Raw genomic sequence first — 27,086 nt, forward strand, 5'->3', positions numbered from 1 at the left:
ACTCTACTTGTCTTTATAACTACCTTTACCAGTGAGACTTATACTTTTGTATGCGTTTATGTTTCTATTTAACCTCTTTTTATTTTAACTTCAAGAACTTTCTTCAGCACTTCTTGCAAGGTGGATCTAGTGGTGACAAACTCCTTCAGCGTGTGTTTGTCTAGTTTTTATCTTTCCTTCACTAATAAAAGACACTTTACTAGGTATAGAATTCTTGATTGACAAGTGGGTTTTTTTTTTATTTCATATCTTTAATATATCATTTCATTCTCTCCTGGTCTGCAGGGTTTCCACTGAGAAATCTGGTGATAGTCTTTTGGAGGTTCCCTTTTATGTGACGAGTCAATTTTCTACTGCTGCTTTCAATTTCTTTTCTTTGTATTTACTTCTGACAAACTAATTATAATGTGTTCAGTATAGATCTCTTTGGGTTCATCCTATTTGGGGAATTTGGGCCTTCTTTAAATTAGTATTCTGCCCCCTTTTCTCTCTCTCCTACTTCTGTGACACCCATTATACATAGATAAGTTTCCTTCATGGTGTCCCATAAGTCTCATTGTCTTTGTTTATTCTTTTTTATTCTTTTTTTCTTTTTGTTCCTCTGATTGGATAATTTCAAATGACCTATCTATGAATTGCTAATTCTTTCTTCCACTTGATTGAATCTGCTGTTGAAGTGCTCTATTCAATTTTCAATTCAGTCATTGTAGCCTTCAGTTCCAGGATTTTTGTGGGTTTTTTTTTTTATGGTTTTTATTTCTTTGTTAAACTTCTAATTCTGTTTATGTATTGTTTTCCTGTTATTTTTTCAGTGTCTTTCTGTGTCCTCTTGTATCTTGTTAAGCTTCTTTAAGATGATTACCTTAAATTTTCTGTCGAGCAATTTGTGAATCTTCATTTCTTTTGGTTTGGTTACTGGAGCTTTATTAGAATTATTTCATGGTGTCATGTTTGTCTGATTCTTTATGAACCTTGTATCCTTGCATTGCTGAATTTGCATTTGTAGAAGCAGTCAGATCAGAGATTCCGGGTGGGTTGGCTGATGGGGTCAGCAGACAACCAGCTGTTGGTGACCACAGGTGGGTCTACTGATGAAATCGGTGGGTAGGTTTGCTGCTGTGATCCATGTGTGTACTTGCTGCACGTGTCCACACATGTGAGGACCTGCCGCTGGAGTCCACAGTTGAGCAGGCCTATTGCCATGGTCTGCAGGTGAGGTGTGCCTGCTATCAGTATCTGCAGGTATATTTGACTAATGGTTGTGGTTAGGGGGGTGCTACAGTAGGGGTCTGCAGTGGGAAGGTTGCCTTGGGGGTCTGTGGGTGGAGAGGATCACCACCCAGTCTGTTCATGTGCATGGTCACTGCTGGTTTGCAGGAGGTGGAGCTGCTTTGAGTCCTGTTGATTAGCCTTCTACTGGAGCCTTGGATGGACAGGCCTGTTACTAAGGGCATAGGGCTTCCTCTCAATGAGGCTTTTTGCAGTCTTAGATTCCCCCAAGGAGCTGAAATCTTTTACTTGGATCCCAAAGGCTTTATAAAGATACTATGTCCATGAATGGTTGTTAAATTGGTATTTCTGAGCAGGAAGGAAGGCTGGGGATCTTCTATGCTGCTATCTTGTTGGTGTCATGAGACTACAGTGTTTTGAATAGTAAGGTTTTATCTTAAAATATTTACCATTTTGCTTTGCAACTAAATTGCAAAGAAAGACAAATACAGGGATCCTGAAGAAAAAAAAGTGCCATACCTTATGTTCTACAAAATCTAGAAGCTTGATAGTATAAACCTGTAATCCTCCACCTTCTCCCTCCACCACAACCACACAGAAAAGGTAGGATTGCTTACACTCAAGTGCTATCTATCGATGCAATCTAATCTGTTCACTAGATTCTGCAACAATTGTCAAGGGGCTGAATCCAACTCACATGCATATGCGTGTTCTCTGAATGCCTAACCTAATAAAAATGACAATGAGAGTGCTTGAAACTACCTTTTTGAATGAGAATTCTAGACACTTTACCCTTTGTTTCTTTAAATATTAACACATTCAATAAAGGAAAAACACTTTACTGTGTGGCTCTATCATGCACTAGAGAAAGGAGTGGTTAAAGGGAAACATCTCCTCTACTGCATCCTGACTCATATTATTTCTGTCTCCTGCATCATTTGAAACTGCCGGAAAAAAGTGTGTCTTTTAATCTTACTATTGATAACTGAGTCAAAGACAAAGAGACAGAAAAAGAAATATGAGGCAAATGTTGGCAGGAAGTAAAGAGACACAACTATATTCATTTCAGGAAAAAACAGAATTTTCATCTAAAAGCATAACTTAAAAAACTGTTGTGGAATCCATCTGATTTCATATAACAATGATTTATATATTTATTGTGAAAATTTAACATTGTGAGAAAAAAAGTTTAAAATCACCAACATTCTACCTTCCTTAGAGGTTTTGTGATTTGGTTTTTGGTTTTGAGTTTTGTCAATAATCAGTTTTAACATTTTGGTGATCATATCTTTATTATTTCTCTATGTATATGTGAATCTGTGCTCTGTATATGTAAATACACACACAAATGAATATTTTTATATATACTTATATATAAAAATATACATTATAAGATGAAAATCATGTAATGCATTTTTACCTTATTAATAGCTTTATTATTTTCTAAAGTTATTTTTTAGTTATTCTCCTGTCTTCCTCTTCTCCATTCACCTGTCTTGTTTTTTAACTCCACAACTCAGTAACATTTTTCATGTGGAATTTACATTCACTTGTCTATGCTTCTGCGGTCATTTATCAGCATATATGCATATATTTATGCTTGTGTGTTGGGAGAGTTTCCATTTTTTAAGGATCATATTGAACTTGCTTCTATTTGTTAAATTTTTCTTTTTAACACTACATTGTAAAAATTTATTCAACTCCATGAATATAAATTTAACCCACTCTTTTTTAGAGCAGTATAATTTTGCATGGTGTAAACTTATCAAAACCTTTTAAATGTTTATATTAAAGTTGACTTTTTCAGGTTTTATAACCATGAAAAATATTACAAAAAACTTCTCGTCTCTTATATATATATACACACACACATACATATATATATATATATATCTGCATGTAAGCATCTATCATCTATCTACCAATCTATCATCTATCTACCTACCTTTCCTTATTATTGGTGTCTTTGTATTTATTAAAAATATTTCCAGCCGGGCACAGTGGTTCACATCTGTAATCCTAGCATTTTGGGAGGCTGAATGAAGTGAGAGGATCGTTTAAGGCCAGGAGTTTGACACAAGCCTCAGCAACATAGAGACCCTGTCTCTGCAAAAAAATTAAAACATTAGCTGGACATTGTAGTACATTCCTGCAGCCCTAGCTACTTGGCAGACTGAACCTGGGAAGGTGAAGGATTAGTTGAACCCAGAGTTCAAGATTGCAGTGAGCTGTGACCACCACTGCACTCTAACCTGCATGACAGTGAGACCATGTCTCTTAAACAAGCAAACAAACAGAAATCTAGGAATGTGACTACTGGATTGGAAGGTATATGCAGTTTCATTTTAACAAATATTGCCAGAAGCTTTCAAAAACCTAGTATGGTATCTATTTCAACCAAGAACGTCTGAGTACTTATTCCTAGCATCAGTGCTAATTCTAAAGTATTATTGCTTTCTCATTTTGTGAATATAATGAATGAATATTAAAATCTTATTGCTATTTTAGTTTGCATTTCTATGATTATTAGTGAGGTTGAATATCCTGTCATGTATTTATAACCATTTGGAATTCCCCTTCTCTAAAACAACATTTACATTATCTCTTTTGTCCCTGTTTCTATTTATTTGTCTCTTTCTTGCACATTTTAGGAGCTTGTTATATCCAGTGAGCTTGTGTTTAACTCCCACTTACAAGTGAGAACATGCTGTATTTGTTTTTCTGTTCCCACATTAATTTGCTCCAGGATAATGGCCTCCAGTTGCACCTATGTTGCCACAAAGGACATAATTTCATTATTTTTTATTGCTGTGTGGTATTTCATGGTGCATATGTATTCCATTTTCTTTTTTATATTTTATTTCTTAAAAATGTTACTGATACATAATAGTTGTACACATTTATAGAGTATATGTGATATCTTGACACATGCATACAATATATAATGGTCAAGTCAGGATATTTGGGATATCCATCACTTCAAGTAGTTATGATTTCTTTTAGTTGGAAATTTTTAAAAATAATTTCAACTTTTGCTAGTCGCAGTGGCTCACACCTATAATCCTAGCACTTTGGGAGGTTGAGGTGGGTGGATCACAAGGTCAGGAGTTCAAGACCAGCCTGACCAACACATGAAACCCCATCTCTACTAAAAATACAAAAATTAGCTGGGCATGGCCATGTGCGCCTATAAGTAGGTGGAGGTTGCAGTGAGCTGAGGTCATGCCACTGCACTCCAGCCTGGGCAACAGAGAGAGACTCTATCTCATTAAAAAAAAAAAAAAGAAATACAATTGAAGGTTTTGAAAGTTTCTGCCTAGATTACCCTATAAATATGCTTCAGAAATTACCAACATTTAATGTACACTTAACCACAATCCCCATAATTTGCAAAGAACAATGTGGGGAGTGTTCCCATGTGAGGCCCCTCGTAATCTGGGCCTCGCCAGACGGTGAGCTTGATCCTGGACACAGTCTCCCGCTGGAGGCAGTCGAGCTATGGGAAAGCAGGAGCTGAGAGAGGGGTGATTCTAAAGCAAGATTTACTAGATGGGGCATGACAACTTTGTGGTTATGGGAGACAACGTGCCCATGTTCCGGTTCCTGTCTCTGACTTGTTTTATGACTCTGTTTACCAAGTATTGTTTAACCTTGTACCTATTCTTGTGACTGCTGTTAACAAAGATAATGGTTTTATGGCTTAGCTTGTGATTTTTGTATATTGTTAACTCTATAATCATATGTTCTTGTACTAAATATAATAAGCCCCTTCTGTCACCTTTTATTGCACCTGATTGTGTAACTGTTTTTACTAGTATTTTATCTCTTACTCAAGATTGCAACCCTGAAACTTTCTGTTCCTCTTATTGTATACCCTATACAATAGCACATTGACGTCAGCTACTGCAAGCTGAAGATATATATTGGGACCCTGTGCACAAATAAAGTTGCTGCATAGGCATTGCCTATTCAGCCCTCCAGACCCCATCTGTCCATCTTTCTTTTCTTCTACACACTCTCCCATCCAGGTTGGGACCCTCTCGCAGGTCAAGAAGCCCCAGCAGACGTGCCGTTCCCGACAGAACAGGGATCTTTAACTGAGTCAATCTTATCCTTAACCTGATGGCGGGTCATTGGAAATATTCCTAGACATTTTAGGTTATTACAATAGTGGGTGGGATGAGGTCAGCATCTCTACTGGCATTCTGTAGACCCTGGATGCTGATGAACATCCCACCACACACAGGAGAAAGCCCTCATAACTGTCAGGCTGAATCAACACTGCCAAGGCTTAGCAACCCTAATGTAAGGCCGGTTGCCTCACTGGGAGCCAAATGGACACACCCTTCTCTCTCCGTGCCTGAAAACTACGTCACATTCTGAGCGCATTACTCAGCATCTGGCCTCTCCACACGGGCTCCCCACACCCATTTCCGCATTCCAATCTCAGTCCTGCACTCATCAGCAAACTATGCACTCAGCCCCGCCGAAATTTTGAAAAATCCCGCCAAAGACCTGCTCTATGGCAGCTTGCCCCATCCGTCCTCAACCAGCCCCCTTGCCAGTAGCCCAGCTTGGCTGCCAGTGGCGGTTCGCCTCGTCCGTGCCCAGTCCCTTTATAACCAATGAGACTACCTCCACTTTGTTTCCCCCACAGCCGGTCAACTACCTCCACTCCCTATAAAACCCCATGCCCCAAGAAGAGAAGCGCGACTTCTTTGGCCCCTTTCCCGGACCATAGAACCTCGTCCGGGAGCTGAATAAATTGGCTTTTAATTTCTTTACTCCAGTCTCCGTTTCCTCATTTAACTCGGCAATAAACCTTACACCTAACATTGACTCTGTACTCAAAATATGTCAATTTTCACGTTTCTACTTCTGTCCTGATATTATTTCTCAATGTATGCAATGTGATTAGAAAATGCATCCCTTTGCCAGACTCTAACTTGCAATGCCATATGTTTACTATCCCATGCCTTTGCCCTAGATCACTGAGATAACTCAAAACAGCTCAGATATATCCAGCAGCATCTCAGGAGGCAATACCACTCCTAGGTGGGCCAAATTTGGTGCCAAAAACATAAAAGTTTACCTGAATTCTGGATTCTGGAAGGCTGGTTTGTTTAGACAGTTCTTCCCTGGTAGCAATTCCAGGGAACTGATTCTTCTCAAAGGCTTGAACTAGGATACTGGCTTGAGATCTTGTGATAGATGTTCGAATTCGTCCAGCTTCTTTAGCGACAGAGAACATGGGCACAAAATAGGGTTTTTAGGCCAGTTTTCACATTCAAACCTGAAAAATCAAATTTTTGAATACCATTCTGACAACCTTTACTTTCTCTGAACACCCCCTCTAGAACTCAGCAGCCAGTCCTGTCCCTGGGATAGAACCCCAGAGACGACCAGAGAGCAGGACACTGCACTGCTCAGCAGCTGCAGAAATGGGAGGTTCAAAACCCTTCTTTTTTTGTGATAGAGTTTTGCTCAGGCTGGAGTACACTGGCAAGGATCTTGGCTCCCTGCAACCTCCCCCTCCCAGGTTCAACGATTCTCCTGCCCCAAGTAGCTGAAATTACAGGCAAGTGCCACCACACCCAGCTAATTTTTGTATTTTTAGTAGAGATGGGGTTTCACCATGTTGGCCAGGCTGGTCTCGAACTCCTGACCTCAGGTGATCTGCCCGCCTTGGCTTCCCAAAGTGCTGGAATTACAGGTGTGAGCTACCACACCCAGCCCAAAATCCTTCTTGGTAAGAACCTATGTTTCCCCTGAGACAGGAATACAGGGTGGTCACAAGAGAATAAAAAATTCCAGGCAGCAGTTACATGTGAGTAGAGGCTATAGGCTGACAAGACCCTGAAAAACTGGGTGTTGGCCAGGCATGGTGGCTCACACCTGTAATCCCAACACTTTGGGAGACAGAGGTAGGAGGATCCCTATTTTTTTTGAATGGAGAGAGTTGTGTTTTTTCAACCACATACAATGCACATATAGGGAACTTCTATTTAGGAGCTGGCAGCCTACACTGAGCATTGCACAGATAAAAATATATGACTTTCAACACAGATCCAAATACCTTCACATTTTAAAAATCAGAATATCCTACACAAGATTTAAGCTGACAGGACTCAAGTTCTGAGTTTTCATATATAGCTTTAATTTGTATTAAACATACATTTATTTACAACGAGAAGAGAGAATAAGGGGCAAATAAGACCATTTTCCATCGTGAAACACTGTAAAATATGTACATAAGTTCAAGACCAGCCTGGGCAACATGACAAAATTAACCAGGTGTGACGGCATGTGCCTGTAGTCCCAGCTACTTGTGATGGTGAGATGGGAGAATTAATTGAACCCAGGAGGTCAAGGATGCAGTGAGCCATAATCACGCCACTGTACTCCAGCCTGGGTGACAAAGTGTGACCATAGCTCAAAAAATAAAAATAAAAACCGGATATGTGGCCAGGTACAGTGGCTCATACCTATAATCCCAGCACTTTGGGAGGCCAAGGTGGGTGGAACATGTAAGTACAGGAGTTCAAGTCTAGCCTGGACAACATGGGAAAATACCATCTCTACAAAAAAATGTGAAGAAACAAAAAATAAATTAAAAAAACAAAAAACAAAAAACAGACATGGACAAAGCTGGCTGAGATCAACTGGACCCAACATGGCGCTGAATTTGAGCTAGGTTTCCCCTAGGACCTCCTTATATGCTCATTAATTCCCCAAATTACACACCCACCAGTGTCATGATAGTTCTGGGAACACCCATAGTTAGTGTAAAAAGAGGTGACACCATAGTTCTAAGAAATCTCCACCTTTTTCCAAGAATCTTCATGAATATTCCATCCCTTGGATAAGAAACCCACAAAGGTAGCGGCCCAAAACCCTTGCACACAACTCGAGTACACCCACACTCCCCTTTCTTGAGTGTATACTGAAACTGAAGCAGGAGAATAGGGTCTGGAGACAGAAAACCCAAGGCCAGTTTGTGCCAACTCCCTGGAACTAGATCATAGGGAAACCCCGCCTCTATGCCCAAGTATCAGGGGACCAGAAGCTACTTCTCCTCCATACTCCCCACCCAACTCCACTGCCTCACAAATGGAAAGTGCCTCTGATTGGCTGCAGGCTACTCTTATTTGCATAAGCCACCAATTCACTCAATCCTCTCATTGGCAGAGGGCTGCTCCTTTGTTTGCATAGTGTGCCGACTCTGACCGCCTCTGGTCAATTCACTCCTGCCTCTATTAGCTGCGGGCCAAATCCTTCATTCATATAGTGGATAAGCAACAGAAAACCTCCAAAGGGTGCTTAAATCCCACAGCACTTTGTAATCAGGACTCTTGCACCAGTGAGTCCCACTCCCACCCTGTAGAGTGTACTCTCATTACAATAAATCTCTACTTTTGCTGTTTTATTCTTTTGTTGCTTTGTTTGTGCATTTTGTTTAATTCTTTGTTCAAGATGCCAAAAACCTGGATAACTCACACTCAAGACCTTCCTTCCAGGCACAGAACTACCATTGGAGAATTATAACTGACACAGTGATAGACCTGACCTAACCAACTCCATCTTGCTTCTAACATCCAAGCTGGCCTTGTTCATTAATGGGTGTTAGATCAAACTAACTTTGGGAGGAACTTAGTTTATAGTTTAAAACAAAGATGATAACAGCCCTTTCCCAAAACAAACCCCCTTCTTGGCCTGGGGACTAGGCTGCATTTGTAGAACTAACAAGTTAGCCACAAGATTAGAAATCATGGTTTAGAAGACAAGCAGCTAGAGGCTACAAGGTTCTGACCCTCCCCAAACTGCTCCTGGGGATAACATCACTATTCTAAAACCTAAGATCAGTGCTTGGGATACTTTGCAGACCCTGTACCTGATGGATCAGCTGGTGCCACCCAGATCAATAAACTGTCTTAATCTGATCTTGTGGCAGCTTCGATTCCCTAAGATTTCATCTCTGACCTGATCAATCAGCACTCCTGATTCACTGTCTCCCCACCCACCAAATTATCCTTAAAAACGCTGATCCCTGAATGTTCAGGGAGACCTGATTTGAGTTAATAAAACTCGAGTCTCCCACACAGCTGGCTCTGTGAAAATAACTCTATATTGTAATTCCCCTGTATTGATGAATTGGCTGTCGAGGCAGTGGGCAAGGTGAACCCATTGGGCAGTTACAAGACTTTCCACTTTGCAATGAATCTCCCTGCTTTTACTATTTTCTGACTCATCCTTGAATTCCTTCATGCAATGGTGTCAACAGCCTAAATACCTGCTGGGGTCAAGGTCCCACCTGCATTTGAGGACCTCCCCCAGGCAACCAGTATCAGCACCCCTACTCCAAATAGTGAGATGATATCTATATTTCTGACACTAGGATGCCTAGAACTACTATTTGGTCCCCAGTCTAAGCATTCTTTGCAGAAAAATGTGGACACAGCATGCATAGTTGTTTATACACTCAAGGAGATCCATTGAGGAATTGTATTTGGACTGGTGGGTTCTTACCTTGAGTCCTAAACTGAGGATTAGTCTGTCCCTGGGTTTGATATTCCTCAGAGGAGCATTTTAACCCCAGTCGTCTCTGTCTTGATCTGTGGTTCTGAAACCAAACCTAAGTGACCCAAGAAGATGTGGGGAAAGAAGATGTAACTCAGATCACTCCACACAACAATGCAATCAAACAAAACTGATCTGGCATCTGCCCTTGGGGTAATAGTCATGAGAAAAGCAATGTATTATTTTAAGAATGATGCTATTGCCTTAAATTATTAGCATGAAATTCAGGACAGCATCACTATGAGCCCAAATTAGCATGTCTTCTAATGGTCTCTCCAGTGGTATCCAAAGTCAATTTTCTCCATTTAAGACACTGTTTTCAGCCAGGCACAGTGGCTCACACCTGTAATCTCAGCACTTTGGGAGCTGAGGCAGGTGGATCACCTGAGGTGAGGAGTTCAAGACCAGCCTGGCCAACATGGTGAAAAAAACTCTGTTTCTACTAAAAATACAAAAACTAGCCAGGTATATTAGTGGGCACCTATAATCCCAGCTATTAGGGAGGCTGAGGCACAAGAACTTCTTGAAGCCTGGCAGAGGACTCCGTCTCAAAAAAAAAAAAAAGACAGTTTTCTCTCTCTCTCTCTCTCTCTCTCGTTTGTCAAGTAGGTATTCAACATCTGTTTTGTGTGTGTGTGTGTGTGTGTGTGTGTGTGTGTGTGTGTGTGTCACCAGCCTGGCCAACATGGTGAAAAAACCCTGTCTCTGCTAAAAATACAAAAATTAACCACGTATGTTGGTGGGTGCCTATAATCATAGCTACTAGGGAGGCTGAGGCACAAGAATTGCCTGAGGATTAGTCTGAAGATAGGGAGGCAGAATTGGCCACAGAAAATGGCTGGACTAACATTACTTATTTTATTCCAGAGCCAGCAATAAATAAAAAGGCTCCTGGAAACCCAGATGCCTAGCTTTGAAATTATTTTCACTAACATAACCAATTGGATTTTTGCTTTTTTCCTCATTATAGGAGTAAAAATTGCCACATATTTTTAAATTATTTCTGAACACTGTATTTGGATATGAAGGAAATTAAAATATTTTACCCCCAAATGTATTTATTTGACATATTTTTTAATGGCTGCCATTCGGTCAGCAGGCAGAAGGGGCCTTGAAAAGCTGTGGTGAGAATTTTCATCTGTAAACAGTGTCCATTAATGTAATCATTACCCCTCCCCTTTCTATGCCTTTCCCAGATCTAGGAGAATGAGAGTCTGACACCTTTGAAAGTCTAAAAATAAACATTTACCTCTGAGTGCAGTGACTCGTGCCTGTAATGCCAGCAGTTTGAGAGGCCAAGGCAGGCTGATCACTTGAGTTTGAGAGTTTGAGACAAGCCTGGGTAATATAGCAAAACCTCATCTCTACAAAAAAAAAAAAAAAAAAGAATTGGAAAAAATTAGCCACATGCATGTGGCATGCACCTGTAGTACCAGTTACTCAGAAGGCTGAGGTGGGCAGATTGATTGAACCTGGGAGGTCAAGGTCGCAGTAAGCAAAAATCACACCACCGCACTCCAGCCTGGGTGACAAACTGAGGTCTTGTCTCAAAACAAAACAAAAAATAACCATTTACCATCATTCTCTTTGAGGGAGGCATCATCCATATATCTAGGCCACCTTTCCTAGCCCAGCTTCTTCTCTCTCTTAACCTGTCTTGCCACTAAACCTGATTTTCTTGTTTTGGGCCATGCTCAAAGTCTATATTCTTAAGTGGCCTCAGAATGGTATATATAGTTTCTATAACTCTTTGGGAAGTTGGGTCTTCACTCTGAAGGCTCCTGTATACACATTAAATTTCTATGTCGTTTCTCCTGTTGTCTGAGGCATTTGAACCAGAGTGACTCCATCTGGAATAGGGGCTGGTTAAAATGAGGCTGAGACCTACTGAGCTGCATTCCCAGGCATTCTTAGTCACACGATGAGATGGAAGTCAGCACAAGATACAGGTTGCAAAGACCTTGCTGATAGAACAGCCTGCAGTAAAGAAGTCAGCCAAAACCAAGATGGTCACGAAAGTGACTTTTTTTTTCTTTTGACATGGAGTCTGTCTCTCTGGCCCAGGCTGGAGTGCAATGGTGCCGTCTTAGCTCACTGCAACCTCCGCCTCCTGGGTTCAAGTGATTCTCATGCCTCAGCCTCCTGAGTAGCTGGGATTACAGGCAGGCACCACAACACTCGGCTAATTTTTTGTGTTTTTACTAGAGACCGGGCTTCGTCATGTTGCCCAGGCCAGTCTCCAACTCCTGAGCTCAGGCGATCTGCTGGCCTCAGCCTCCTGAAGTGCTGAGATTACAGGCTTGATCCACTGCCGTGGTCTAATTAAAATATATTGGCATCCCGAAAGACACTCCCACCAGCACCCTGACAGTTTACAAATTCCATGGTAACATCAGGAAGTTACCCTATATGGTCGAAAAAAAGGAAGAATCCTCAGTTTTGAAAAATCTCCACTCCTTTCCTGGAAAACTCATGAATAATGCACCCCTTGTTTAGCATATAATCAAGTAATAACTATAATTAGTTGAGTAGCCTACTTTGCTGCTCTGCCTATGGAATAGCTGTTCTTTTTTCCTTTACTTTCTTAATAAACTTGCTTTCATTTTATGGATTTACCTCCAACTCTTTCTTTCGGAGATCCAAGAACTCTCTTGGGGTCTGGATCAGGACCTCTTTCCAGTAACACTATTAATCAATTGGCCTCAAGTCATTCCATTGTAAGATTTGTAACTTCATGATGACCAATGTCTATTGTAAACCGAATACAAAATCCTAAGGCCCCCCAGCCATCTGAATGGACTTCCTTCTCCATCAGGGCTCTCTTAAAATTTAACCCTGCTGGGCGAGGTGGCTCATGCCTGTAATCCCAGCAGTTTGGAAGGCCGAGGCAGGTGGATCACAAGGTCAGGAGTTCAAGACCAGTCTAACCAACATGGTGATACCCTGTCTCTATGAAAAATAGAAAAATTAGCAGGCGTGGTGGCATACACCTATAATCCCAGCTACTCAGGAGGCTGAGACAGGAGAATTGCTTGAACCTGGGAGGCAGAGGTTGCAGAGAGCCAAGATTGCACCATTGAACCCCAACCTGGGGGACAGAATGAGACTCCATCCTCAAAAAAAAAAAAAAAAAGTTTAACCTGAGAGACTGGTTCAGGCCTGCATTAACATCAACACAGACCTTAAGTCTGATAAGAAGCATTTATAATCTATTCCTCTGAAGCCTGCTACCTAGAGGCTTCATCTGCATGATAAAACATTGATCTCCACAAAGTCTTCTGGCAGCCCAGACATTTTCTTTTTTCCTTTTTTTTTTTTGTTTTTTGCAATGGAGTTTCGCTCCTGTCACCCAGGCTGGTGTGCAATGTCGCCATCTCAGCTCACTGCAACCTGCACCTCCCAGGTTCAAGCAATTTTCCTGCCTCAGCCTCCCAAGTAGCTGGGATTACAGGGGCCTGCCACCATGCCCGGCTAATTTTTGTATTTTTAGTAGAGACAAGGTTTCACCACGTTGACCAGGCTGGTCTTGAACTCCTGAACTTCAAATGATCTGCCCACCTCGGCCTCCCAAAATTTCTGGGATTACAGGCGTGAGCCACCATAGCTGGCCCTGTATTTCTTAAACGTACTTAATTGAAGTCTCATATCTCCCTAGAATGTATAAAACCAAGTTGCATCCCAATTATCTGGGGCACATGTTCTCCGGACTTCCTAAGGGCTGCATGAGCCAGGATCACTCAGATTTGGCTCAGCAAATTTATTTAGTTTACAGACGTTATACAGAAGTTAAAAAACTAAAAGTAAAAAAAGAAAGGCCGGCTGCGGTGGCTTATGCCTGTAATCCTTGGTCTTTGGGAGACTGAGGCGGTTGGATCACCTGAGGTCAAGAGTTCGAGACCAGCCTGGCCAACATAAGAAAGCCCCATCTCTACTAAAAATACAAAAATTAGCCAGGCCTGGTGGTGGGCACCTGTAATCCCAGCTACTCAGGAAGCTGAGGCAGGAGAATCGCTTGAACTCGGGAGACAGAGATTTCAGTGAACCGAGATCGTGCCACTGCACTCCAGCCTGGGCAACAGAGCAAAAACTCCGTCTCAAAAGAAAAAAAAGAAAGAAAGAGAAAAAGAAAAAAGAAGAAAAAGGAAAAAATAAGAAAAAAGAACCAAAATGTTAAAAAACAACAAATACTAAATATTTTACAGAGTTTGACTCTTTTCGTCGGCACTATTGAGCAGCTCTTAATTCCCAAGCATCGTGCTCAAAAGCTGGATTTGTTCTCTAAATTAATCAAAATATTTTCAGTTAAAATGTCTTACACACAGCTGGAATCTAAACTAATGAAGACATTTGTAAATTCCCTATGAGAGCTAACAGCACCTTACATTGTTTCCTGGTCTTTCCTTCTCACCATAGGTTCCAGTGAGCTCAGTGCCTCTCAGGCAGCAAATCATCAAGTATTCTCACATGCAGCAATTTCATTACTGGAATTTGAGTAAACCCTATCTCCCATACCCAGAACAGATCATCTAAACATGAAACGGCCTTTGCAAAAATTATAACAGTGAGAAAATTATGACAGTGAAAGAGATCTGACCTAACCAGCCCCCATCTTACCTTTATTAATTAATTTATTTTTGAGACAGAGTCTTGCTTTGTTGCCCAGGCTAGAGTGCAGTGGTGCAATATTGACTCTCTGCAACCTCCACCCCCAGGGTTCAGGCTATTCTCCTGCCTCAATCTCTCAAGTATCTGAGACTACAGGTGCATGCCATCACACCCAGCCCCAGCTTTCCTTTAACATCCAAACTGCCCTTAGGCATTCCTGGGCTTGGGCCAAGCTAACTTTGAGAGACATTTAGTTTATAGTTTAAATGATAATAGCCCTTCCCCAAAACAGCCTTTGTAAAGCTAGTGAAAGACCACCAGGATAGGAGGATAAGAGAAGCCTGAATTCTGCTGAGGTGTGGACTGAAAAGATTACCAGCCATGGTTCCACAACTTCCCCAATTACTCCTCCAGATAACACCACTATTTTAGAACCTAAGATTGGCCTTTTGAGATGCCTTTCCAGGTTTTTGCACTCCTGACAACTGACAGCTCCACCCAGACGCACACTCAGCACAGGACCATATTCCACACTCCTATGATTGCATCCCCAACCAGTCAGGTATATCATCCATTCCCTTACCTGCCAAACTATCCTTGAAAAATCCTAGCCTCTGAATTTTCAGGGAGGTTGATTTAAGTAGTAACTACATCTCCACATGGTGTGGCCAACCTCATGTCAATTAAATTCTTTATTGCAAAGCCATGGTTTCAGTGAATTCGTTTCATCTGCACAGTAGGCAGGATGAACTCATCAGGCAATTAAAAACATAAGGAAATTTTATTCTCTTGAGTATTTTCAAAAATTGGGATTATAACCAACTAATCAGAGATTATAGATTAGATGCTAAAACCTGAACTTAATTTTTACCCCTAAAAAGACATACTCACTTATCTTCATTGGTTTAAATACCATCTCACATGGGACAACATATACTTTATCTTTTTAATAACTTTAAAATATTATCTTAATTATTGCATCAATAATTTTATTCAAATAATAGAGGATTTTAAACATTCTGGTACATGAATCATATTAAGGACATTAGATTAAAAAAAAACTAGGGCCAGATGTGGTGGCTCAATCTATAATCTTAGCACTTTGGGAAGCTGAGGTGGGAAGATTGCAGCTGGGAGCAGTAACTCACACCTGTAATCCCAGCACTTTGGGAGGCTGAGGCAGGCAGATCACCTGAGGTCAGGAGTTCCAGACCAGCCTGGCGAACACGGTAAAGCCCCCTCTCTACTAAAACTATGAAAATTAGCTGGGCATGGTGGTGCATGACTGTAGTCCCAGCCACTTGGGAGGCTGAGGCAGCAGAATCATTTGAACCTGGGAGGTGGAGGCTGAAGTGAGCCAAGATGGAGCCATTGCACTCCAGCCTGGGCAACCGAGAGAGACTCAGTCTCAAAAAAATTAATAAATTAGCTGGGCACAGTGGCGTGTGCCTGTAATCCCAGCTACTCAGGAGGCTGAGGCAGGAGAATTGCCTGAACCCAGGAGGCGGAGGTTGCGGTGAGTCGAGATCGCGCCATTGCACTCCAGCCTGGGTAACAAGAGCAAAACTCCGTCTCAAAAACAACAACAACAACAACAACAACAAAAAACCTTTCCACTTAATTCCTTATTTAAATATTTAACACCACTTAAAAGGATTTTGAAGTAATTAGAAGAAGGGTAAGTTGAATTTTAAGTAGAAGTACAGATTCCAGTAGATAATTTTGCATCTATTATACTTCTCCAAATATGACTTCGGTTCTGTGCTCTCTAGTTTACACATATTTAAGCATTTTGTTCTCTGTGTTCAGGTTCTTTTATTTCTTAATTATTTTGGCTTGGCCATATTATTTAACGAATGGAGAGTCTCACCTTATTTTGTACTTTTCACATTTTCCTCGGCCTTTCCTGAAATGTATTTTATTCCATCATCAATGTGGTGGTCTGGCTATGTCAAGCTGGCTAGTCTAAGCGCTGCAGTTTATCAATCAAACATTAATGCAGGTGTTGCTACAAATGCATTTTGCAGGTGTGGTTAATATATAAAATCAACTGGCTTTACCTAAAGCCAGTTATTCAATATAATATGAGTGGGACTGATCCAATCAGGGCAAAGCTCTCTTGAGACAGAAAATCCCACCAGTGGAGAGCAACTTTAGCTCCTGGCTGAAAGTGTCGGCTTACCTTTCCAGGTATCCTTCCCTACAAATGTCCTTCTTGCCTAGTCAGCCACCACAATTGTGTAAGTTAATTCCTTGAAAACTGATTCAGTTTCTCTGGTCAAATTTTGACTGACACAGACTTCGGTACTGTTAGTGGCTTAGTGGCTGTATGACAAAGGATCTTGTCTGGGCGCGGTGGCTCACGCCTGTAATCCCAGCACTCTGGGAGGCCGAGGTAGGCAGATCACCTGAGGTTGGGAGTTTGAGACCAGCCTGACCAACGTAGAGAAACCCCATCTCTACTAAAAATACAAAAAATTAGCCAGGCGTGGTGGCACATGCCTGTAATCCCAGCTACTCAGGAGGCTGAGGCAGGAGAATCACTTGAACCTGAGAGGTGGAGGTTGCAGTGAGCTGAGACGTGCCATTGCACTCCAGCCTCGGCGACAAGAGCAAAACTCCATCTAAAAAAAAAAAGAATCTTATAGATGAGTTTTCTGAATTGATTCTGGGTTTCTGAAATTGGTTCTCTAATGAAATAAACTTTAAGTGCACTAATGACTAGTTACAGTAATAGAGAGGGCACTGGGTTCATGACTAAACGTGGCAATTCATCATCATCGGACACTCCTAATCATACCTACAGAAAGCATCAGAGGCTAACACTGAGTCCCCAATATGGCACCATCACCCAGGATGATAAGCTATATAGCTAGAGGAAAAATAATTACATTAGACCACTATCACTGTGGAAAAAAAATGAAGCTTGTTCTTACTGGAATAGACACGCTGGATATGATTTTGCCTTCCCTGCACTCAACCCTTTGGCCAAAAGAACTACCTGTAAATTTACAGAATACCTTATCTCCTGTCATGGTACTCCATATAACATTGCTTCCAACCAAGGAACTCACTTCCTAGCAAATGAGGTAAAGCAATGGGCCCACGTTCATGGATCATGGATTCACTGGTTTTGTCATATTCCTCAGCATCTTGAAGTAGATGGCTTTTTTTTTTTTTGACAGAGTCTCACCCATTGCCTAGGCTGGAGTGCAGTGGCGTGATCTCAGCTTGCTGCACCCTCTACCTGCCAGGTTCAAGTGATTCTCCTCCCTCAGCCTCCCAACTAGCTGGGATTACAGGCATGCGCCACCATGCCCAGCTAATTTTGTATTTTTAGTAAAGATGGGTTTTCACCAAGTTGGCCAGGCTGGTCTCGAACCCCTACCCTCAGGTGACCTACCAGCCTCAACCTCCCAAAGTGCAAGGATTACAGATGTCAGCCACCATGCCTGGCCCAATTGACTTTAAATAAGTGGTCCTGATTACTGAATTAGTAGGAAAAAAGGCCTTCAAAACAGAACTGAGTCTTCCATGAAGAAGAAATTCTGCCTTTGAACAACAGCATCAGCTCTTGCCCAAGAGTTCCAACCTTTCCTATAGACTTTGGACATTCCCAAGTGAGCCTCCACAATCACATAAACCAGTTCTTGGCAATAAATCTCTAAATAATACTGGTTCTCTTTCTCGGTTGGAACTCTGATAGATACAATCATCCCATTGTTTATTTTGGTAAAATGACATAATAGGAAAACTTATATGGGTAGATTTGTCTCTGCAGACAGGCCATGGGTGATACAAAACTTTTCTGAATCCTAGAAAGATGACAGCCTGGCTGGGCATGGTGGCTCACTCCTGTAATCCCAGTACTTTGGGAGGCCAAGGTGTGCGGATCATTTGAAGTCAGGAGTTTGAGACTAACCTGGCCAATATGACAAAACCCCATCTCTACCAAAAAATACAAAAATTAGCCAGGCATGGTGGCATATGCCTGTAGTTCCGACTACTTGGGAGGCTGAGGCAGGAGAATCGCTTGAACCTGGGAGGCAGAGGTTGCAGTGAGCTGAGATAGCGCCAGTGCACTCCAACCTGGATAATGGAGACTTTGTCTCAAGAAAGAGAGAAAGAGAGAGAGAGAGAAAAGGAAGGAAGGGAGGGAGGGAGGGAGAGACAGAGAAAAAAAGGCAGGCAATTAAAAGAAAGATGGCATTTATGCCACCGTAAATTTTTGGTAAATCTATGTCAGTTGTGAATACCTGGAAGTAGAAGTGAGAAAAATAATGAAAACAGAATATCACTAGCATGACTCACCTGCTCTTAGCTGGTAGTGTACATAGCAGACATATTGTACAGAGTACATGAAGAAAGAAATGAGTTCAGAAAGAAATATGTTGCTTAAGAGGGTGAAGGAAATGGAACAGAAAGAATACATCACTGTAAGGTAAGACCTACAGATATATTTTCTCATTTTAAATAAGGAAATAAAAACCTAGAGGCCCACATCCTAACGACAACTATGTATATATACTCAAACCTGGGTTATGGCTGTCACACTGTTGGTTAAAAGCAGAAAAGAGGCAAGATGGACAACTAGAAGCCACTGGAGGGTGCTTTATCCATGAAGAGGAACCAAAGTATTGAGTAAGTCTTCACATTTCAAACAGCTTCTTTATTTTTATTTTTTTGAGACAAAGTTTTGCTATTGTTACACAGGCTGGAGTATAATGGCGTGATCTCAGCTCACCACAAACCCCACCTGCCAGGTTCAAGCGATTCTCCTGCCTCAGCCTCCCGAGTAGCTGGGATTACAGGCATGCACCACCACGCCTGGCTTATTTTTTGTATTTTTGTTGAGACAGGGTTTCTCCATGTTGGTCAGCTGGTCTTGAACTCCCGACCTCAGATGATCCACCTGCCTCGGCCTCCCAAAGTGCTGGGACTACAGGCGTGAGCCACCATGCCCAGCTCAAACATCTCTTAAGAAAATACCAAGGGTCAATGGAGAGGCCACGCATACACCATGGTTTTAAAGGATAGAAGATCACAGCCTACTTGGAGTTGCCGTGAGCCATGAGATCTAATATACAGCATAGTGACTATAATAAATAATACAGACTGGGCATGGTGGCTCGTGCCTGTAATCCCAGCACTTCAGCAGGCCAGGGCAGGTGGATCACTTGAGATCAGGAGGTGGAGACCAGCCTGGCTAACATGGTAAAACCCCATCTCTACTAAAAATACAAAAACTGGCCAGAGATCGGGCAGAGAATCCGCAATGGGGCTGCCCGGCCCCAGATCAAAATCTACATCGATTCCCCCACCAACACCTCCATCAGCACCGCCGTCTTTAGCAGCCTGGTGTCACCGCAGGGCGGCGATGGGGTGGCCCGGGCCGTCCCCGGGAGCATTAAGAGGACAGCCTCTGTGGAGTACAAGGGCGACGGCGGGCGGCACCCCAGTGACGAGGCTGCCAGTGGCCCAGCCTCTGGGGACCCTGACGACGGCAGCAGCCCAGAGGACGGCTGCATGGTGCACATCAGCGGAGAGGAGGGCGGCAGGCCGCCGGAAGCTGAAGACCCTGCCCCCGGGGGCTGGCGGGGGCCCAAGGGGCCAGACGCCCAACCACAATCAGCAGGACGGAGATTCGGGGAGCCTGGGCAGCCCCTCAGCCTCCAGGGAGTCCCTGGTGAAGGGGGGAGCCGGGCCAGACGCCAGTGCCGGCGGGGAGCCAGGTGCCAACAGCAAGCTCCCGTACGAGGCCTCCATGGTGAAGAAGGCAGCCGCACGCAGGAGGCGGCACCCCGACGAGGCCTTCGACCATGAGGTCTCAGCCTTCTTCTCCGCCAACTTTTTTTTTTTTTTCTCTTCTCTGCCTCAGTCTGGAGAACAGCTGGGCACCTGGTCAGTGGAGATGGCAGAGGGTGGGCCTAAATGACCGAAAAGCGGGGGTGTACAGGTTTGTCTGGAGGGCTCTGATGAACACCATCTTTTCTGCAGAAGTCAGGGGCTGTGCTCCTGCTCTCACCACCATTCTAGCTCTGAGCCATGCACAGGGACCACTGGGAGGTTGCTTAGCGAGTCCCAGCATCCGGCCAGGTCTCCCTGGCAGGCTGGACTTTGGGACCTCTTCCTGACCCATCTCTGCCAGGAGAAGGGGCAGCGCAAACAACTTCCTTGGCCCCAAGAATGTGTACTTGTGCAAAAGAGTGAACATGGAGGCGGGAAGATGGGCAAAATGGGGACATGGGACGGGGAGAATAGAGCTGAACTCTTCCGAATGACTCTTAAGCCAGTGGACTGGAGGGAGAAGTCCAAAGCCTAGTTCTGGCACCTCCAACTCCACAAATTACCTGGCTTCCTGAGGCCGGGTAAAAATACAAAAATACTAAAAATACAAAAACTAGCCGAGCATGGTGGCGAGCACCTGTAATCCCAACTACTTGGGAGGCAGAGGCAGGAGAATTGCTTGAACCAGGGTGACAGAGCGAGACTCTGTCTCATCAGTAAATAAATAAATATTTTAAATAAAGTCTTGTTTTAACAAATTATAGTTTGTATTTGTGTAATTTTGTTAATATAAAAGACCCACCTCTGGAAAGACTATTAGGATTTTCTTCTTACTCATATCCAACTAAATTATACCACCCCGTTTTCTAAAAAAAAAAAAAAAAAAAGAAGTTTCTATTAACTAATCTTATTATCAATTTACATAGATGATTCACAACATGCTTAGACTTTCTATTTTGCCTAAATATTCTCTTTCTTGAACAACCTGGTCATTTTATTTTAGGACCAAAAATTTACCACACAAGATTCCTTCTTATATAAAATTGCTTTTTTTCACCTTTATCAAAAATATCTCTTTGTATCTTGTACTTTCTTCTCTTATTTCCTGGTTCCTATTACCTCATTTTATACATAACTTTTATAGAAGTTTTGAATTAGACAAAGATATTGACCTCCTAATAAGAACATTTTAAAAGTGTTTTCCCACGTTTTTTGAGTTGGAAGTTACCCAGCTACTTAATATCTGTTAATAACCTTAGATACTAAATCATATGACAAGTCTGTTTGCAACCATTTATTCCATTACTTTTACAAGGTTATTTAATATTTTATCTAGGTGATGAAAACTGTGCTAGTCATTATTTAAAGTAAATTCCCTGTTAACCATTTTTATAGCTGTGAATTTCAGGTGTTTAAGTAATTTTCTTTCCTTTTCTTTCTTTTTTTTTGTTTGTTTGTTGAGACAGTTTTGCTTTTATTGCCCAGGCTGGAGTGCAGTGCAGTGGTGCAATCTGTGCTCACTGCCACCTCCGCCGACTGGGTTCAAGTGATTCTCTTGCCTCAGCCTCCCAAGTAGCTGGGACTAGAGGTGATGGCCACCACACAGGCTAATTTTTTTGTATTTTTAGTAGAGACAGGGTTTCACCATGTTGGCCAGGCTGGTCTCATACTTCTGCCGTCTGGTAATCAGCACCCCCTTGGCCTCCCGAAGTACTCCCAAATTAGAGGCATGAGCCACCGTGCCCAGCCTATTTCAGTAATTTTCTTAAGGTTAAATATAAGGGTATTTTACCAATAACTCAGAATGTAGGTGTTTTCATTAAACCAAATTATTCCATGTCTTTTTTATCAAAAATTACACAAGCAAAGATCATTCTGTCTCGGGTGGGGTTGTATAGTTTTATAACCCTTATAACAAATCTTCACAGTGTTCTGCAGGAATAAGCATGAAATCACGTGATCAACAAATGCAGACAACAATGCTGGAAATTTTCACAGCATTTCTAATACTTTCTCAATAATTTGAAAGCCAGCTTATTTATAAAAGATTTTACTTAAGTCACATAAATGTGAAAAAGCCTTTGACTAGTCTTTTTATTGATAAAATGGTTGACTTACGTACTTGTATTTTTATTTAAGCCAATGAATTAGAGCTCTATGGTAGACAAATATTGTGTACACAACACATAAATACATAAATCTATTTGGCATGCTCAGAAATATGACTTACAGATTCATGAGACCTCTTTTCTTTCTCTATCGTAGACTTTTAAATTTTTTCATATTTTTAAAATTTTAATAGTTTTTGGGGTAACAGGTGTTTGGTTACGCCACAACAAAATCACCCCCACAAAAAAAAAGATAGTTCTTTACATTTTATTTCAAAATGAATAATTGAAATAATTTTAATGTTTTTATTTCTAACACTTGGTACTAGTGCTGGCTTGTTTTTGAAGAAAGATTGATTGAGCATTTAATATTATTTGGAGCGTATGTAGAAAACGGTTTCTGCTTTCTTGTTCTTCAGTGGTGATTTTTGAGATTTCGGTGCACCCACCACCTGAGCAGTGTACACTACATATGGCAAACACTGAAACAAAAACATGTCACTTAAGAACATAAGGATGAATGCATCATTAACAAAGAAAAAGCCTGCTGGTTGGGTGCAGTGGCTCACTCCTGTTGGGCGCAATGGCTCGTTCCAGCACTCTGGGAGGCTGAGGCAGGACGTTTGAGACCAGCCAGGGCAACATGGCCAGACTCACAGCTCTACCAACAACAAAAGAAAAAGCTTGTAAAAAGCTTCTATAATATGTAAAACAAAACCCGCATAATTTCACTGACATAAAACATCCAGAAGTACAAATCTGCAGAGCCAGAAAGTAGGTTGGTTACTACCTGGGCAGTAAAGACTAACCATAAATAGGCACAAGAGACCATACTGGGTGATGGAAATGTTCTAAATCACACTATGGTGATGTTTGTACAACTTAGTAAATTTACTGAGAATTACTGAATTGTATAGCTAACACCTAAAGCGAACATTACGGCAAGTAAATTATAGCCCAATAAAATTAAGAAAGCCATATACAAAAGGTATAAAACAATCCCTGAAGAAATAGTGGTCCCTTAGATTAACATATGAAACATTGGTGGCACTTCCAACTCAATAGTGACAGGGCACTTAAAATCAGCAATCCCAAGTTATGCTTCAGTCAGTTCATTAAATGCAAGGGCCAATTAACATTAAAAACTGTTTAGCCTCACTGGTAATTAGGCAAATTAAAGTGATTTCATTTTTACCCTACCAAAATTGGCCAGGATGAAATAACATAGAAGCATCCTTCTGATGCACCAATGTGTACAAGAATGGACTCTCTCATACTTTTTTGGTGGGCATGTAAACTAGGTCAATGCTTTCTGGAAGACAATGCACAATATGTATCACAAACATGAAAAGAAGGAGGCTTACTGACCCATTCCACCCGTGGGAATGTAGCCTAAGGAGGTATTTTGGGATATAACTACATTTTGTAACATTGCCTAAGGAAAAGATCTGGGATAAGCTGCAAATGTAATTATAAGAATGCTGCTTCGAGCAAATACTTCGAAATACCCTCTGAGATAGGAAACTCCTTAGAAATTATGGTACACTTTAATGAAGACAACTGATGGATGTGGAAAGAAATCTCTGATCCTAGTGGGATAAATGACATGTATAGAAACTTTTAAGCATCTGATCATGTTGTTTTGAGAACAGCTTTTCCCTATTTCATGTATCTTTTCATGTTTTCATGTTTCCTTCTTCATCTTTAGAATTTTTAAAGAATATGGAGGCTATGAAAATTCCATACCTGCTAGCACACACTTTATAGCTTGCATTGGCAATTCCAACAACTTTGGGATTATGGGGCAAAGTCTCATCAAGCTAAGGATTTCAAAGTTTCCATAATCTACATATCCGACCAGTACGGATTCTTCAGAAGCATAAGCCAAAACGGAGGCACGGTACCACAGATCATCCTCTGAAAAGGGGAGAGACTCAATCTCAAATGATTTTTCCACCGTAGAAATAAACAAAAACCTTTCCTCCTCAAATTAGAGATGGTCATTTATATATTTTTCTTTAGTAGATATCAAGTTTATACAACAATATGTTTACTAATTTTGCTTATCAGAAGCCTTCAACTCCTAAAATGTAACCTTTATTAGTAGTGTACTACATTAATTATGCCATATGCTGTCATTATTAGTTTACATGCCTTATCTCTCCAGTAGAGTTGCTCATGAGGACAGAGAACATATACTGATCATGTGAATCACAAGGTCTCAATCAGTACATGAAGCATTTACTAGCAAGACTAGTTATAAAACACCTGGCAAGCATGAGTCAACTAGACTACACCACCCAACTGATCAATTTACTGAAGGATTACTGAATCTCCCCTTCCACGAGGCCCCTGGACCTCTCTTTGGCAGAGAATAACATAACCTGGTTATCATAAGGCAGGACTTGTGCCGTACAAAGGCTGCACCATGACAGCTCGACACTTCCAGGTCCTCTTGCTGTTTCAATAAAACCAGTGAAGATATGATCCTGGGAGTTTGCATATCCACCTATTAGCTTAAACAGAATTATCTTTACCAGTCTCCAAAAACCAAAAGGCTGACAAAATAACCCAGAATACCTCCGTTATACCTCCATCTCCTTGACACACACAGGCCCTCTGCCCTTACCCAGTTCAGACCACACTCCATCCAACAAGTTTAATTTGATCTATTAAAAAACATGATTGGTTGACACTCATACTCAAGCTTCAAATCCAGCCATCAGTGCAAACCAAAGACTATGTTTCAACAGTTTTTACTCAATTGTAAGTTAAAAAATAATAATAAAATTTAAAAATCAGTAATACTCTTTCCTTACCTGAGAACTGAGCACAACATGTATCACAAACGGCTGGATAAAAATCAGAGCGTGGAGATGACTGACCGCAGTATTCACTAAGGGACGCCTGAAGTTCAGCAAGCCTACCTGCAGATAAAGATCACATCTTAAAGAAATATGTATATATACATTATTTCTACATGTTGAGTCTCTTGAAGTATTTTAGCTTGACAGCAAATCAAAACTGACTTACGGCCACTTTGCAGTTGTTGACAAAAGAAGTCTTCTGGTGTTTGCATGTGGGCCACCACACCACAAAACTCATCACCTATATTCAAAGTTAACACTTTTGGGATTAGGTCACTTTGGTCTACAACAATTTTCTTTTCAGCTGTCATTTTTCCAGCATCTTCAGGATCACCTTATCAGAAGACAACAGAAAAGTAAGCCATTTTGTTTCCATCCAAAGTTAAAAAAAATAAAAGCAGAGGTGGCGGCCCGGCCTGGCCGGGGGGAGTCAGCAGAGGTGGTGGCCCGGCCCGGCCAGAGGGAGTCAGCAGAGGGGTGCAGACTTTGGGCAGTGGGTACAGGGTGAAGCCTCCGCACCAAAGGTGATCCAGAGTGACATGGGGTCCTGGTTCCAGTGGGATGCTAGGGTGGGAACACGCACCACAGGTGCCAGGGCCTCACACCCTAGCCAGTGAAAAGCACTACCTGGGCCAGGAAAACTGGCAGGGTGTGGGGTCACGCTGGGAGGGCACCTGTCTACTCGAGCCTTCCCTCTTTCCCTACCCCTTTCCCTCCCCAACTGCAGAGCCAATCCCGTGTGGCTGGATCCCTTCTGTCAGAACCTGGAGCTGCCCGACCAGGCGGAGCACGAAGATGACCTGCCGGAGAACCTCAGCGAGATCGCCGACCTGTGGAACAGCCCCATGCACACCCACGTGAGCCCCCAGGCCAGGGGTGGGCAGTCATCACAAGGGGCAGGGGTGGAGGGGCTGGGTCTTTGTGACCTCTGGCCCAGGAGCTGGGTTCTTTCAGGGGTAGCCCCTGCCTTGTGCATGTGTGTAGGGCCTGCCTCTGCTGCAGCTAACGTCCCCTCTCCCCTGGGAACTTTTGGGCGTGAGCCAGCAGCTGTGAAGCCTGATGATGACCGATACCTGTAGGCCGCCATCTAGGAGTATGACAACGTTGCCAAGCTGGGCCAGATCATTTGGGAGGTGATCATGGAGAGCCCCCTGGAGATCAAGGAGCTGTGACTAGACAGGGAAGCATCGTAAGTGTGAGCGGTGCCTGCCCACTGCTCCCACCCAGGGTAGGGGCAAGGGCAGGGACAGAGCCGGTCAGGGGGTGCCTCTCAAGGCCAGTCAGGGGGGACAACCTTGGCTTGGCCCTGGTGGCCTGCATCAGCTGCTCAGATCCCACTTTTGTCAGACGCTCACTCAGCATCTGACCTCTACCTTCATACAATCTGTTACTTTTATAAAAACAAACAAACAAAAATGCTAAGTATTTAGGGACAAGGTAAGGAGGGTCACTGGGGCCCAGGAGTCTGGGGACCAGCTAGGCTGAGGCTGTGCTGAAAGAGGCCGAGCAGGCCCTCCTCCCTCCCGGCTCCACCCAGCAAGCATCATCCCCTCCAGCTGACCAGGCACAAGGGAGGCCCAGCATGGGCATCCCCTGCTGGTTGGACACCCCCGACTTCAGTCCAAGTCCTCCTGCATTTCCACCATATCCCTGCTGGAGGTCCAGGTGGAGGCAGCATCCCGACGAGGACAAGAAGGTCAATGTCAGTGAACAAGCATTCTCTCCATTTCACTGGTTCCCAAATGTGCCCAGCTTATCAAGAGAAATGACTGATGTTCCCTGGGGTTTTGAATGTGGAGTGTTCATGTGTATTCCTTTTTAAAAATTAAGTTATTCCCTCAGTAGTTTCCCCTTGGTTTTGTTTAACTGGTACTCACTATGAGTTTCTGGAATGGTCTGTTTACAAAGCAAG

At 42.4% G+C, this 27,086-nt stretch overlaps 1 pseudogene; it reads left to right on the forward strand.

Annotated features, from left to right (window-relative positions):
• The first annotated feature begins 1,042 nt into the window (after positions 1-1,042).
• LOC135273907 (sphingomyelin phosphodiesterase 3-like) lies at positions 1,043-26,346 on the forward strand (annotated as a pseudogene).
• The last annotated feature ends 740 nt before the right edge of the window (positions 26,347-27,086 follow it).

This window comes from Aotus nancymaae, unplaced genomic scaffold, assembly GCF_030222135.1.
Source record: "Aotus nancymaae isolate 86718 unplaced genomic scaffold, 86718_ANA_hifiasm-v0.15.2.pri h1tg000010l, whole genome shotgun sequence".
NCBI lineage: Eukaryota > Metazoa > Chordata > Mammalia > Primates > Aotidae > Aotus > Aotus nancymaae.